Source organism: Balaenoptera acutorostrata, chromosome 3 (genome assembly GCF_949987535.1).
Source record: "Balaenoptera acutorostrata chromosome 3, mBalAcu1.1, whole genome shotgun sequence".
Lineage (NCBI taxonomy): Eukaryota > Metazoa > Chordata > Mammalia > Artiodactyla > Balaenopteridae > Balaenoptera > Balaenoptera acutorostrata.
This window is the reverse complement of record NC_080066.1, coordinates 15,516,359-15,531,081: the sequence shown is the minus strand read 5'-3', so window position 1 is coordinate 15,531,081 and position 14,723 is coordinate 15,516,359. Positions and strand designations below refer to the sequence as shown.

At 38.7% G+C, this 14,723-nt stretch overlaps 1 protein-coding gene across 4 annotated transcripts in view; it reads left to right on the top strand.

The window, feature by feature from the left end:
- PLXDC2 (plexin domain containing 2) overlaps positions 1 to 14,723 on the top strand; it is a 429,167-nt gene that overhangs the window by 61,888 nt on the left and 352,556 nt on the right. The gene's annotated exons all lie outside the window — the stretch shown is intronic.

Here is a 14,723-nt window from a genome sequence, read left to right as displayed (position 1 = left end):
AGCCCGCCACTGCCAGGGTCCCGGGATCCGGGGACAACATCCCCGGGAGAACGCACTGCGCGCCTCAGGCTGGTGCAACGTCACGCCGGCCTCTGACGCCGCAGGCTCGCCCCGCCTCCTCTGTACCCCTCCCTCCCCGCGGCCTGGGTGAGCCAGAGCCCCCGAAGCAGCTGCTCCTTTAACCCCGTCCTGTCTGGGCGGGGGAACAGACGCCCTCGGGCGACCTACACGCAGAGGCGGGTCCAAATCCAAAGCTGAACCCCAGGAGCTGTGCGAACAGGGAAGAGAAGGGGAAATCTCTCCCAGCAGCCTCAGAAGCAGCGGATTAAAGCTCCACAAACAACTGGATGTGCCTGCATCTGCTGAATACCTGAATAGACAACGAATCAGCCCAAATTCAGGAGGTGGACTCTGGGAGCAGGAGATATTAATTTTTCCCCTTTTCCTTTTTTTTGTGAGTGTATATGTATATGCTTCTGGGTGAGATTTTGTCTGTATAGCTTTGCTTTACAATAGCTTTATTTTACTTCACTATACTATAGCCTCTTTCTTTCTTTCTTTCTTTCTATTTTTTCTCCCTTTTACTCTGAGCTGTGTGGATGAAAGGCTCTTGGTGCTCCAGCCAGGCATCAGGGCCGTGCTTCTGAGGTGGGAGAGCCAACCTCAGGACACTGGTCCACAAGAGACCTCCCAGCTCCACGTAATACCAAACGGCAAAAATCTCCCAGAGATCTCCATCTCAACATCAAGACCCAGCTTCACTCAACGACCAGCAAGCTACAGTGCTGGACATCCTATGCCAAACAACTAGCTAGACAGGAACACAACCCCATCCATTGGCAGAGAGGCTGCCTAAAATCATAATAAGGCCACAGACACCACAAAATACACCACCAGACATGGACGTGCCCACCAGAAAGACAACATCTAGCCTCATCCACCAGAACTCAGGCACTAGTTCCCTCCACCAGGAAGCCTACACAACCCACTGAACCAACCTTAGCCACTGGCGACAGATACCAAAAACAAAGGGAACTACGAACCTGCAGCCTGTGAAAAGGAGACCCCAAGCACAGTAAGATAGGCAAAATGAGACAACAGAAAAACACACAGCAGATGAAGGAGCAGGCTCAAAACACACTGGACTTAACAAATGAAGAGGAAATAGGTAGTCTACCTGAAAAAGAATTCAGAATAATGATAGTAAGGATGATCCAAAATCTTGGAAATAGAATAGACAAAATGCAAGAAACATTTAACAAGGATGTAGAAGAACTAAAGAGGAACCAAGCAATGATGAAAAACACAATAAATGAAATCAAAAATACTCTAGATGGGATCAATAGTAGAATAACTGAGGCAGAAGAAAGGATAAGTGACCTGGAAGATAAAATGGTGGAAATAACTACTACAGAGCAGGATAAAGAAAAAAGAATGAAAAGAACTGAGGACAGTCTCAGGGACCTCTGGGACAACATTAAACGTGCCAACATTCGAATTATAGGGGTACCAGAAGAAGAAGAGAAAAAGAAAGGGACTGAGAAAATTTTTGAAGAGATTATAGTTGAAAACTTCCCTAATATGGGAAAGGAAATAGTTAATCAAGTCCTGGAAGCACAGAGAGTCCCATACAGGATAAACCCAAGGAGGAACACGCCAAGACACATATTAATCAAACTGTCAAAAATTAAATATAAGGAAAACATATTAAAGGCAGCAAGGGAAAAAAAACAAATAACACACAAGGGAATCCCCATAAGGTTAACATCTGATCTATCAGCAGAAACTCTGCAAGCCAGAAGGGAGTGGCAGGATATACTTAAAGTGATGAAGGAGAAAAACCTACAACCAAGATTACTCTACCCAGCAAGGATCTCATTCAGATTCGATGGAGAAATTAAGACCTTTACAGACAAGCAAAAGCTAAGGGAGTTCAGCACCACCAAACCAGCTTTACAACAAATGCTAAAGGAAATTCTCTAGGCAAGAAACACAAGAGAAGGAAAACACCTACAATAACAAACCCAATACATTTAAGAAAATGGGAATAGGAACATACATATCGATAATTACCTTGAATGTAAATGGATTAAATGCTCCCACCAAAAGACACAGGCTGGCTGAATGGATACAAAAACAAGACCCATATATATGCTGTCTACAAGAGACCCACTTCAGACCTAGAGACACATACAGACTGAAAGTGAGGGGATGGAAAAAGATATTCCATGCAAATGGAAATCAAAAGAAAGCTGGAGTAGCAATTCTCATATCAGACAAAATAGACTTTAAAATAAAGACTATTACAAGAGACAAAGAAGGACACTATATAATGATCAAGGGATCGATCCAAGAGGAAGGTATAACAATTGTAAATATTTATGCACCCAACATAGGAGCACCTCAATACATAAGGCAAATACTAACAGCCATAAAAGGGGAAATTGACAGCAACACAATCATAGTAGGGGACTTTAACACCCCACTTTCACCAATGGACAGATCATCCAAAATGAAAATAAATAAGGAAACACAAGCTTTAAATGATACATTAAACAAGATGGACTTAATTGATATTTATAGGACATTCCACCCAAAAACAACAGAATACACATTTTTCTCAAGTGCTCATGGAACATTCTCCAGGATAGATCATATCTTGGGTCACAAATCAAGCCTTGGTAAATTTAAGAAAATTGAAATCGTATCAAGTATCTTTTCCGACCACAACGCTATGAGACTAGATATCAATTACAGGAAAAGATCTGTAAAAAATACAAACACATGGAGGCTACACAATACATTACTTAATAACGAAGTGATTACTGAAGAAATCAAAGGGGAAATCAAAAAATACCTAGAAACAAATGACAATGGAGACACGACGACCCAAAACCTATGGGACGCAGCAAAAGCAGTGCTAAGAGGGAAGTTTATAGCAATACAAGCCTACCTCAAGAAACAGGCAACATCTCGAATAAACAACCTAACCTTGCACCTAAAGCAATTAGAGAAAGAAGAACAAAAAAACCCCAAAGCCAGCAGAAGGAAAGAAATTATAAAGATCAGGTCAGAAATAAATGAAAAAGAAATGAAGGAAACAATAGCAAAAATCAATGAAACTAAAAGCTGGTTCTTTGAGAAGATAAACAAAATTGATAAACCATTAGCCAGACTCATCAAGAGAAAAAGGGAGAAGACTCAGATCAATAGAATTAGAAATGAAAAAGGAGAAGTAACCACTGACACTGCAGAAATACAAAAGATCATGAGAGATTACTACAAGCAACTCTATGCCAATAAAATGGACAACCTGGAAGAAATGGACAGATTCTTAGAAATGCACAAACTGCCGAGACTGAACCAGGAAGAAATAGAAAATATGAACAGACCAATCACAAGCACTGAAATTGAAACTGTGATTAAAAATCTTCCAACAAACAAAAGCCCAGGACCAGATGGCTTCACAGGCGAATTCTATCAAACATTTAGAGAAGAGCTAACACCTATCCTTCTCAAACTCTTCCAAAATATTGCAGAGGGAGGAACACTCCCAAACTCATTCTACGAGGCCACCATCACCCTGATACCAAAACCAGACAAAGATGTCACAAAGAAAGAAAACTACAGGCCAATATCACTGATGAACATAGATGCAAAAATCCTCAACAAAATACTAGCAAACAGAATCCAACAGCACATTAAAAGGATCATACACCATGATCAAGTGGGGTTTATCCCAGGAATGCAAGGATTCTTCAATATACGCAAATCAATCAATGTGATACACCATATTAACAAATTGAAGGAGAAAAACCATATGATCATCTCAATAGATGCAGAGAAAGCTTTCGACAAAATTCAACACCCATTTATGATAAAAGCCCTGCAGAAAGTAGGCATAGAGGGAACTTTCCTCAACATAATAAAGGCCATATATGACAAACCCACAGCCAACATTGTCCTCAATGGTGAAAAACTGAAACCATTTCCACTAAGATCAGGAACAAGACAAGGTTGCCCAGTCTCACCACTATTATTCAACATAGTTTTGGAAGTGTTAGCCACAGCAATCAGAGAAGACAAAGAAATAAAAGGAATCCAAATCGGAAAAGAAGAAGTAAAGCTGTCACTATTTGCAGATGACATGATACTATACATAGAGAATCCTAAAGATGCTACCAGAAAACTCCTAGAGCTAATCAATGAATTTGGTAAAGTAGCAGGATACAAAATTAATGCACAGAAATCTCTTGCATTTCTATACACTAATGACGAAAAATCTGAAAGTGAAATTAAGAAAACACTCCCATTTACCATTGCAACAAAAAGAATAAAATATCTAGGAATAAACCTACCTAAGGAGACAAAAGACCTGTATGCAGAAAATTATAAGACACTGATGAAAGAAATTAAAGAGGATACAAATAGATGGAGAGATATACCATGTTCCTGGATTGGAAGAATCAACATTGTGAAAATGACTCTACTACCCAAAGCAATCTACAGATTCAATGCAATCCCTATCAAACTACCACTGGCATTTTTCACAGAACTAGAACAAAAAATTTCACAATTTGTATGGAAACACAAAAGACCCCGAATAGCCAAAGCAATCTTGAGAACGAAAAATGGAGCTGGGGGAATCAGGCTCCCTGACTTCAGACTATATTACAAAGCTTCAGTAATCAAGACAGTTTGGTACTGGCACAAAAACAGAAATATAGATCAATGGAACAGGATAGAAAGCCCAGAGATAAACCCACACACATATGGTCACCTTATCTTTGATAAAGGAGGCAAGCATATACAGTGGAGAAAAGACAGCCTCTTCAATAAGTGGTGCTGGGAAAATTGGACAGGAACATGTAAAAGTATGAAATTAGAACACTCCCTGACACCATGCACAAAAATAAACTCAAAATGGATTAAAGACCTAAGTGTAAGGCCAGACACTATCAAACTCTTAGAGGAAAACATAGGCAGAACACTCTATGACATACATCACAGCAAGATTCTTTTTGACCCAGCTCCCAGAGAAATGGAAATAAGAACACAAATAAACAAATGGGACCTAATGAAACTTAAAAGCTTTTGCACAGCAAAGGAAACCATAAACAAGACCAAAAGACAACCCTCAGAATGGGAGAAAATATTTGCAAATGAAGCAACTGACAAAGGATTAATCTCCAAGATTTACAAGCAGCTCACGCAGCTCAATAACAAAAAAACGAACAACCCAATCCAAAAATGGGCAGAAGATCTAAATAGACATTTCTCCAAAGGAGATATACAGATGGCCTACAGACACATGAAAGAATGCTCAACATCATTAATCATTAGAGAAATGCAAATCAAAACTACAATGAGATATCATCTCACACCGGTCAGAATGGCCATCATCAAAAAATCTAGAAACAATAAATGCTGGAGAGGGTGTGGAGGAAAGGGAACACTCTTGCACTGCTGGTGGGAATGTAAATTGATACAGCCACTATGGAGAACAGTATGGAGGTTCCTTAAAAAACTACAAATAGAACTACCATACGACCCAGCAATCCCACTACTGGGCATATACCCTGAGAAAACCATAGGTCAAAAAGAGTCATGTACCAAAATGTTCATTGCAGCTCTATTTACAATAGCCAGGACATGGAAGCAACCTAAATGTCCATCGACAGATGAATGGATAAAGAAGATGTGGCACATATATACAATGGAATATTACTCAGCCATCAAAAGAAATGAAATGGAGGTATTTGTAATGAGGTGGATGGAGTTAGAGTCTGTCATACAGAGTGAAGTAAGTCAGAAAGAGAAAAACAAATACAGTATGCTAACACACATATACGGAATCTAAGGGGAAAAAAAAAAAAGGCCATGAAGAACCTAGTGGCAAGACGGGAAGAAAGACACAGACCTACTAGAGAATGGACTTGAGGATATGGGGAGGGGGTGGGGTGAGATGTGACAGGGTAAGAGAGTGTCATGGACATATATACACTACCAAATGTAAAATAGATAACTAGTGGGAAGCAGCTGCATAGCACAGGGAGATCAACTCGGTGCTTTGTGACCACCCAGAGGGGTGGGATGGGGAGGGTGGGAGGGAGGGAGATGCAAGAGGGAAGAGAAATGGGAACATATTGTATATGTATAACTGATTCACTTTGTTAAAAAGCAGAAGCTAACACACTATTGTAAGGCAATTATACTTCAATAAAGATGTTTAAAAAAAAAAACAAAAAACAAAAAACATTTGCTTAATGTAAGTTCAGTATTAGCCAACACTCTGACAAGGCCAGCTGAGACCCCTTGACCAGCGTTAAAAGAAGCACAAAATTAAGAACAAATAAGATGAGAGCCCCATTTTATATTGGTTGCCTGTGCTTGCGTCCTGGTTTCTCTGTTCATCTTTCTTACACTTCAAGGGAACTAAAATTTATTAAGGAAAAATAAAGCAGTTGAAAGTTAAAATGCTTGGTTTATAAGGAATGATGAAAAGAATGGAAGGTGTTTAGCAGTTGTGAGAAAGCCTGGCTGGTGGTGATAGATGTCATCAAAACTTGATCTTCTTCTTTTCAATGAATAGATGTATTTTGTTCAGATTTTAAATCCATAGCATGACACTCAAAACTGAAAATTATCATGTTCTGCCTGTTTTACTTCTGTGTAACTTACTCTATGTCCTACATGGTGTATAACAGTTTACCTCGAAGGGCTGGTCATTTACCATGAAGAGGAAGAAAAGAATGCTGAGAACTCACTTACGTCCCCTATTTTTTTTTTCCTGGAATATTGCAATAGTTTAAATAGTACTCTCTAGGATCAATATTTTGGCCTCTCTTTTCCTGCAATTTCTTTCTTTCTTTTAAAAAAATTTTTTTTTCAGACTTGACAACAATCACAGGGATCAAGAGAGGAAAGTGAAAATTAAAATTCAGTGCAATCATCTGGCCTCAAATTCTATGTGCGTCTCAGTCATCCAGCTTCTCCCCCTCAAACATGTCAGTGCTAAAGAAGCTCATCTTCATTTAGATCAGTGATGCTCAAATGTTTGATTCTCTCTCAGGATCCCTTGAAACTTTTAAAAATTGCTAGTAATTTGTTTATTGTGAGCTATATCTCTCTATATTTACATTAGAAATTAAAAGTGAATTAAAAATATTTACCTAATAATTCATTTTAAAATAACAAACTCACTCCATGTTTACATAAATGCCATTTTAATGAAAAAATACTATATTCCTGAAAACAAAACACTTAGTAAGAAGAGTGGCAATATATTTTCCATTTTTGTAAATTTCTCCAATTCAGCTTAACAGAAGATGGCTAGATTGGTCCATCTGCTTCAGCATTCAGTCTCCTGTGCTATTACACATCATATAACCCCTAGAAAATCCCACCGTAGACTTATGATAGACTGAGAGTGAAAAAGACAATTCCTTTCGACCCTTGAACAACACAGATTTGAACTGCACAGGTCCACTTATATGTGGATTTTATAAAATAAATATATTGGAAAAAAATTTGGAGGTTTTTGACAATTTGAAAAAACTCACATATTAATCATGCAACCTGGAAATATTGAAAAAATTAAGAAAAATTAGGTATGTCATAAATGCATAAAATATATGTAGATATACATATAAGATACAAAATATGTATAAATTGGTTATTTGTGTTATCGGTAAGGCTTCCAGTCAACAGCAGGCTATTCCTAGTTAAGTTTTTGAGGAATCGAAAGTTATATGAGGATTTTCAACTGAGTGGGGGTCATCACCTCTAACCTTCATGTTCAAGGGTCAACTGTAATGTCTCAGTAGTATTATGAAAATAGTTTTGACCTCCTGGTCCCCTGAAAAGGTCTCAGGAACACCTATGGGTCCCAAGAACACACTACTTTGAAGAGAACTAGATATTATATGTATATTTTCTCATCTTTTAATTATGTCTCTTTGGTAGTTACAGATAATGTGTTCATTATAGTCTGGATCACTGACAGTCAGTGATACTCTTCTCATCAGAGAAGCTAGTGATTGAAACTTGGATTTATCTGAGCAAGAGTTTGGCTCAAGAGTGAGGAGGCTAAATAAAAAGTGTGTGTGTGTGTGTGTGCACGCACATGTGTGCTTACAGGTATACACTTTACATGTAAAACATGAATGTGTTCCTTGTTAATCAATGGAGAATGAAGTAATACAGACCACTCAAAAAAAAATAGCAATGGTATCAAAGACAGTATTTGCCCCTGGCTTAGATGTTAAAATGTTAAGACTTAGGTTATTCGACACAAAAGTAAAAATAAAATAGATTATTGCTTGAAATAGGATGGACAGCTTTTTATAATTACATAGACAACATCAGCAGGATATAAGTCATTTAAAGATGACATTACTGCTGAGCCAGCCAAAAAAGGGAAGAAAACAAGATTTTGAATTACTTCTGCGCAGCCCACGTTCTGTCATGCGTAATTGTTTAATTGCACTTTGAGGCGCAATCTTGGGGAGAAGAATACGTACTACTCTGCTTCTGCCAGTGCAAGAGGCTTTGGTGTCCACCTGTGGGAAAGTATTAATGGATTTGCTATAACTAAAGCATTTGCCATTGAAAGAGCTTTCCCTTCATACTTTTATTTTACTTGAGATTTAAAAAGTAAACTAGCAGACTGAGTTGTCAGCTTTGCCAAGAGAATGATAAGCAAATATTGTTTAGTAAATATTTATCTGACCAAAGGTGATATGAATTTTACTCCCTGAGAATTCTGGGAGTATTAAAATTATTGGGAAATCATATATTCACCTGTATTCACCTGTATCTAGGATTTGACATAACTTACAGATTTTATTTTTCAGGACAAGTCCTTTTTTGTTGTTGTTATTGATCTCCAGCAAACTGTTGGGCAGCCTTCAAAATAACGATTTAAAAAATGAACAGGATTAGGGGCGTCCCTGGTGGCGCAGTGGTTGAGAATCTGCCTGCCAATGCAGGGGACACGGGTTCGAGCCCTGGCCTGGGAAGATCCCACATGCCGCGGAGCAACTAGGCCCGTGAGCCACAATTACTGAGCCTGTGCTCCGCAACAAGAGAGGCTGCGACAGTGAGAGGCCCGCGCACCGCGATGAAGAGTGGCCCCCACTTGCCACAACTAGAGAAAGCCCTCGCACAGAAACAAAGACCCAACACAGCCATAAATAAATAAATAAATAAATAAATAAATAAATAAATAAATAACTGTTTAATAAAAAATGAACAGGATTGGATTACCTACAGCAGAGTGCAGTGGACTGGGGTGAATTAGACCTACTATTAGATTGATATCTAAGGGAGGGAGAGGTAGCGTGAGGAGACTAGGAGACGAGCAGGCTGGGTGACAGTATTATAACTAGAGCATGGCAGTAGGTCACAGGCAAACAGTCCCCATCAGGGAAGTGCAGGACAGGTGAGGGACACATCACATCAGGCAGATGGAACAAAGACACAGACAGTATTGGAACAGACCATTCTGCATTGATGCAGATGGCCAGTCGACGGGCTTCTGAGAAGTGTGTCAGACAACGGGGGTTTTGGGTAGGTCTGGCCATACCTGGGTAGATGGGGAGGGGTAGTAAAATCAATGAAAAGCTCAATTACTAAAAATACCGTTAAAGAGGGACACCTGCTGCAAATCAGGCAAGATCCTGTACCACCGGAGTATGTAGAACAAGAGTGGTGGTTTTCATGGTGCCAAATGGCATTCTTTGGAGGTGTCTCCAAAGGAATTTTGGCTCTCATGAGTGTTAATGAAATACTCTGGAGTAATTTGATATAAATCTTTCTTTTTTGAGTTTAGCCCATGGTTTGATCTTACATTCTGCCGAAGTTAGTTGAAAAACTACCATCTACCTCTGGGAAACATTTTTATGATAATATAATAAAGCCTGAATTTTGACTCATTGCTTTTTTAGAAGATGGTTCAGTGCTAGTGTTCATTATTCTTCTATGTTAGGACTTATTTATAAAATGCTTGAGAACCATTTGAAATTTTTTGGAAATGGTAGACCCCCTCTTTTTTTTGGTATGCTCTTTAAATTTATATGGTGACAAGCTCTTTTGATTCTTTTCATTGCCAGTTACCTTTATTTCTCTTAATGCCCATGACACTCCTGTTATTAATTGTACACTTAAGGTCATGCATTAACTCATTCAGGCCACTTGGGCTCCTCCAAATATACTGGTGTTCGATTTATTAAATGACGCGTTAATTGTTTTCAAACCACTAGGGCCTCATTTAATAACTTGCTGAAACCTGCAATTAAATGGTGTCCCAGTGCCCTCAAAATGTATCCTCATTTAATGACTCAGGCACTCTTGAAAAGGGAATTTACTAAGTGACCACAATTGTGCCAGAGTTGTGAACTGAGTTACTTTTCTGGGTTCCTTTTTTATTCCTATCTCTATCTGTGGCCCTCCCAATGTCTTGCTGAGGTACCAACTGCAAATATATATTAATGTCACTAAAAGCTTGTAATTTTGCAATTTCAAGACCTAACACATTTCTCAGCCTTAATTTTAGACATCTCTAGGCTGGAAAACCATAGACCAAGACAGATCTTATACCTTGTGCTCTGAGATGGGCCCCATAATAGTGTCAGCAGGTAACCCGTATAATTAAAACTGCTATGTATAGGCACTGGGCTAAGTCTTTAGCTCCATTTTCTCATTGAATTCTCCAAAACTATGGGTTGTAGGTCTTTATATTCACCTGATTTTACAGATGAAGCAATTGAAGCTAGAGTAGTCCCAGGAAAGCAAGTGGTAGAGCTGGAATCCTAACAGAGCCAATAGCCATTCCATCTCCACATTTCAGGGGCCTCTGTCATTCATTCTTTAGTGCATTCATTCATTCATTCATTCCTCCTACAACTACTAATGCTCACTCTGTGACAGATTTGACAGCTTACTGAGAGTGAAGGGCAGGGAGTCTATTATTCCAAATTTCGGGGTAACTCTGAGCTTCATCTAATGCCTTTAAACTTTATAGTTATGATGGAGAACTGTTTTTTAAATCAAGGATGGATGAGTCCCACTTTTAAAACTCAATTATGCATAAGCATATAGCATATGTTTACTTAATAAAGTTTAATGTTCTTGTACCTGTGAAACAGATGTATATGTATATATATATAACGAATATGAGTGTATCTCTCATTTATGCTGATAATCTCCAACATATATATGCCCTGTGTGTAGAAGTCTAAAAGACATGTAACCTCTGAAAATATTCTGCTCTGGGCCATTCAATTCCCCCCACCCCCCTTGCTGCTTTACTTTAGGATTCCTTTCTTTCTGACTTTCCCACTATTTCTTTGGCAGCTGTAGGTTCAACCATTGCCCTTGCTTCTTTCCCACTATTCTGCCATGCATTCTCCTGCCCTGCCATTCTCTACACCTTCAATGGTTTCTCTCTCAAATGTTTCTGTCTCCGAGCCACCAGAAAATATAACTACACAGCTAAAGCACTGAGAAGATAACACAATATGCCCTATTCTCCTTTATAAAAAATATTGGGTAGTTAGTATTTCTCTTCCCTTTGTGGTAATACAGAAATGCAATATTATAGTGGTTTGTGGGTCACTCGCTCTAGATCAAAGTTTGTTATTTCTCGGCTTTCAGTTTTTCTTGTCCTGACTTAAAGTATACTCGCACCTGGTTCTCTACCCCCTTCTTTCTGCACTTCTCATCCCCTCTTTCTAATTTCTCCTGTTTCCCTTCCACAATCTCCTGTAATTACTGTTCACATCTGTTAAATTGCCTTATAGGCTTTTGAACAGCATAGCCACAGAGTCTAAGGTGGGAAATTGTATTTTCTGCTCCCTACTCCTCAAGTGCCTACTGCAGGCTTTGTTAAATGAAAACCACAGGGTCCCCACCTCTTCTTCCTGCTTAAAAGCTCCCTGCATCTTCCCTACATAGAAATTAGGCCTAATTTTAGACCTGCTGCCTTTGGAGGTTGGTCACCTCTGGGGTGATTTTAAAGCTAGTTGTGATTAAGGAAATCTCTCTTTTACTTCTAGACTAATTCCATTTAGCTATTCCATTTAGTTATAACTCATTTTTGAAGTAAAATTCAAGTCCAGTAACCCAAAGAATTGGTTTTACTTTCAAAATCTGAACAGAGTAAACACCAAATGATATTACATGGGAAATTGCTTCCTTGATTTAAAAAAGAATTAGATTTTCATTTTCATAGGATAAGTTAAGAGATCCTTACTAAAACAAAAGGTAGCATAGCTTTATTCTCTTGTTAGATTGTCCTCTTTTAACCAATTTGCTTGTTTATGGGGAAAAAAAGAACTCATGCAAAGAGACACTTCCTTGTTTTAGAGGAAAACAAGGAATTTTAGAAATACAGAATGTTAATACTTCAGTGCAAAGAAATTTCAGGCTACATTAATATTTACTATATAAGAGTCATATGCACCTGGTACTGGGTACTTGATAAATATTTATTAAACAATAATAATAGCTAATACTTAGTTCTTTTATGTGCCAGCCACTGTCCAAAGATTCTTAGTTAATTCTCACAACCACTTAAAGAGGTATGTTCTATTATTGTCCCTGAGTTACAGATGTAGCTCTGGGGTATTCTGAGGTTAAATGATTTAAACTTGTTCAAGGTCTCTCAACCAGTAAGGAGTTGAGCTGGGATTCAAACCCAGACAGTCTGGTTCCTAAGGCTTGCTCCTGCCCCCACTGTGTACACTGCCCTCCAATGTAGATAAAGACAAGGCTTGCACACGACATTTTATACCAAAGGTGCTTGTTGAAGTACTTCTACTCATGAAAATTTCAGACGTAAACTTACAACTGTGACTGCAATAAAAATTGCTGGATAGTATGTACATAATCAGTCATATACAGGAATATCAATTGCTAAGATTTCGTGACTCAGGCTAGTCCTATTACTTCATCTTTGGTCCTAAAAGCTCAATCCTTTGGTCAGAATTTTATTTAAAGGAAAAGATAGCTTCTATAAATAAAGATTGACTTCTTATACTTTGAAATTCCTTCCACTGTCTCCCCCAAACTGCCTCCACATTTGATGGTCACTTCATGCAGCAATAAGTTTTGAGGTTCTCTGGTGTGCTGATACAGCAATAAGTCTTAATATGGATTTGTTTATCTCCAGATAAAACCCTTGGTGTACAGAACAAACTAAGGCCCAAGCCAGACAGCAGGAGGAGACTTTCTTCCTGACTACTGCCTTAGTTGCAGTGCCCTTTGCCACTGTAATGATTCACCATTGGCGTCACAAGGAGTAGGTTCATCCAAGACAGGTCAATTCTATAGCTATTTAAGATCTAGGTTTATTTTAACTTACATCCTCAGGGGCTGGCTCCAACTTTCATCAGTGGGGCTGACATACATAATCATATTTTACTAATCAGTTTATACGGGCTATCAGGGGACTCCTAGGTGTGGGGAATTGATTTGATGCAGGACCTACAATGGTTATGGCTATGATAAACCTGCTTTGCTAGGAGTTTGGTGTTTGTGATGAAAATTGCATATGTATCCATATAAAAGTTTATTGTTATTCTGAATATTAAGCCCTACTGCATATTTCCAAGGCTGAATATACATCAGAAGTGTCTAACATTTGTCATGTTTGTTGCAGGAAGCATTAAGTAACATTTGGAGGAAAAAAAGTACCATATTCTATTACCTCAACAGTTGAGATAGTTGAGAGCTTATAATAAAGTGATTTGTGAGCTACTTAATTTTTACATAATGACTGCTTATACATGCATTTTTATAATGCTAATCCTCAAAGTCCCAAATGCCTTGAGAAAGTCATATAATATAAATAAATTGAGGGAAGTATTCCTTTATTCAAGAATGGCCGTAAAATCCATCTGAATATTCGAAGGCTTGTTTTAAACCCGGTGGAAGTTCTGTGCCAAAAGATGTGTCTGTGTCCAACATAATAATGGCTTCCTTTGCAAAAAAGCAATCCTTCTGAAATAAGGGCAGTGCTTTAGAAGTGTATATAATAAACAGTTGAAAATAATCTTAGAGACAAAACCCAAGTAAGTGAAATTTTGTGATTAATAAAACAATCCTCCAAGGTCTTTATACCATTCCATCAGCATGTCACAAGAGCAGATGGCAGCTGGGGTCTGATCAACTAGTAACACAGCCCTTCTCAGAAATGTTTCCTTTCTTGAAGCCTCATAAGTGAACTTTGAAGAGGAAACCTTAATATTCATGAATAGGATTTAGTCAATGACTTGAATGGCTGGGGAGTCAATCATGCTAACAGTGAACCCACTCCAGTGCCCAGGGGTTGGACCTGATGGGCTTCCATTCCTGAAAGTGGGATAAAGTCAAAGAAACACACTGGTCCCAAGATCCCAGAGGGAGTCAAAGCCTAATCTTCAGAAGGAAAACCTAGCCTGGGCACAGCTACACAGGCCGGAGGTGCAGCAGGAACCAGGACTGTGAGAAATCTTCTGGAGGAAGATAAAGGTAGATCTTAATGAGAAAAGAAATTTCCAAGGTGTCCCTGCAGTTTACAATCCCAGGAATCCCTGGGAAACCCAAGGGTTGGTACTTTCCATTTTCTATCACAATCCTAAGAAGTTAATTTGTTCCCCTAAGTTTTCCATAACATGGTGTAACAGCCTCCTATGTGTCATAGAGATTCATTTGAATTAACCACTTTCCAGTTTCTGCAATTC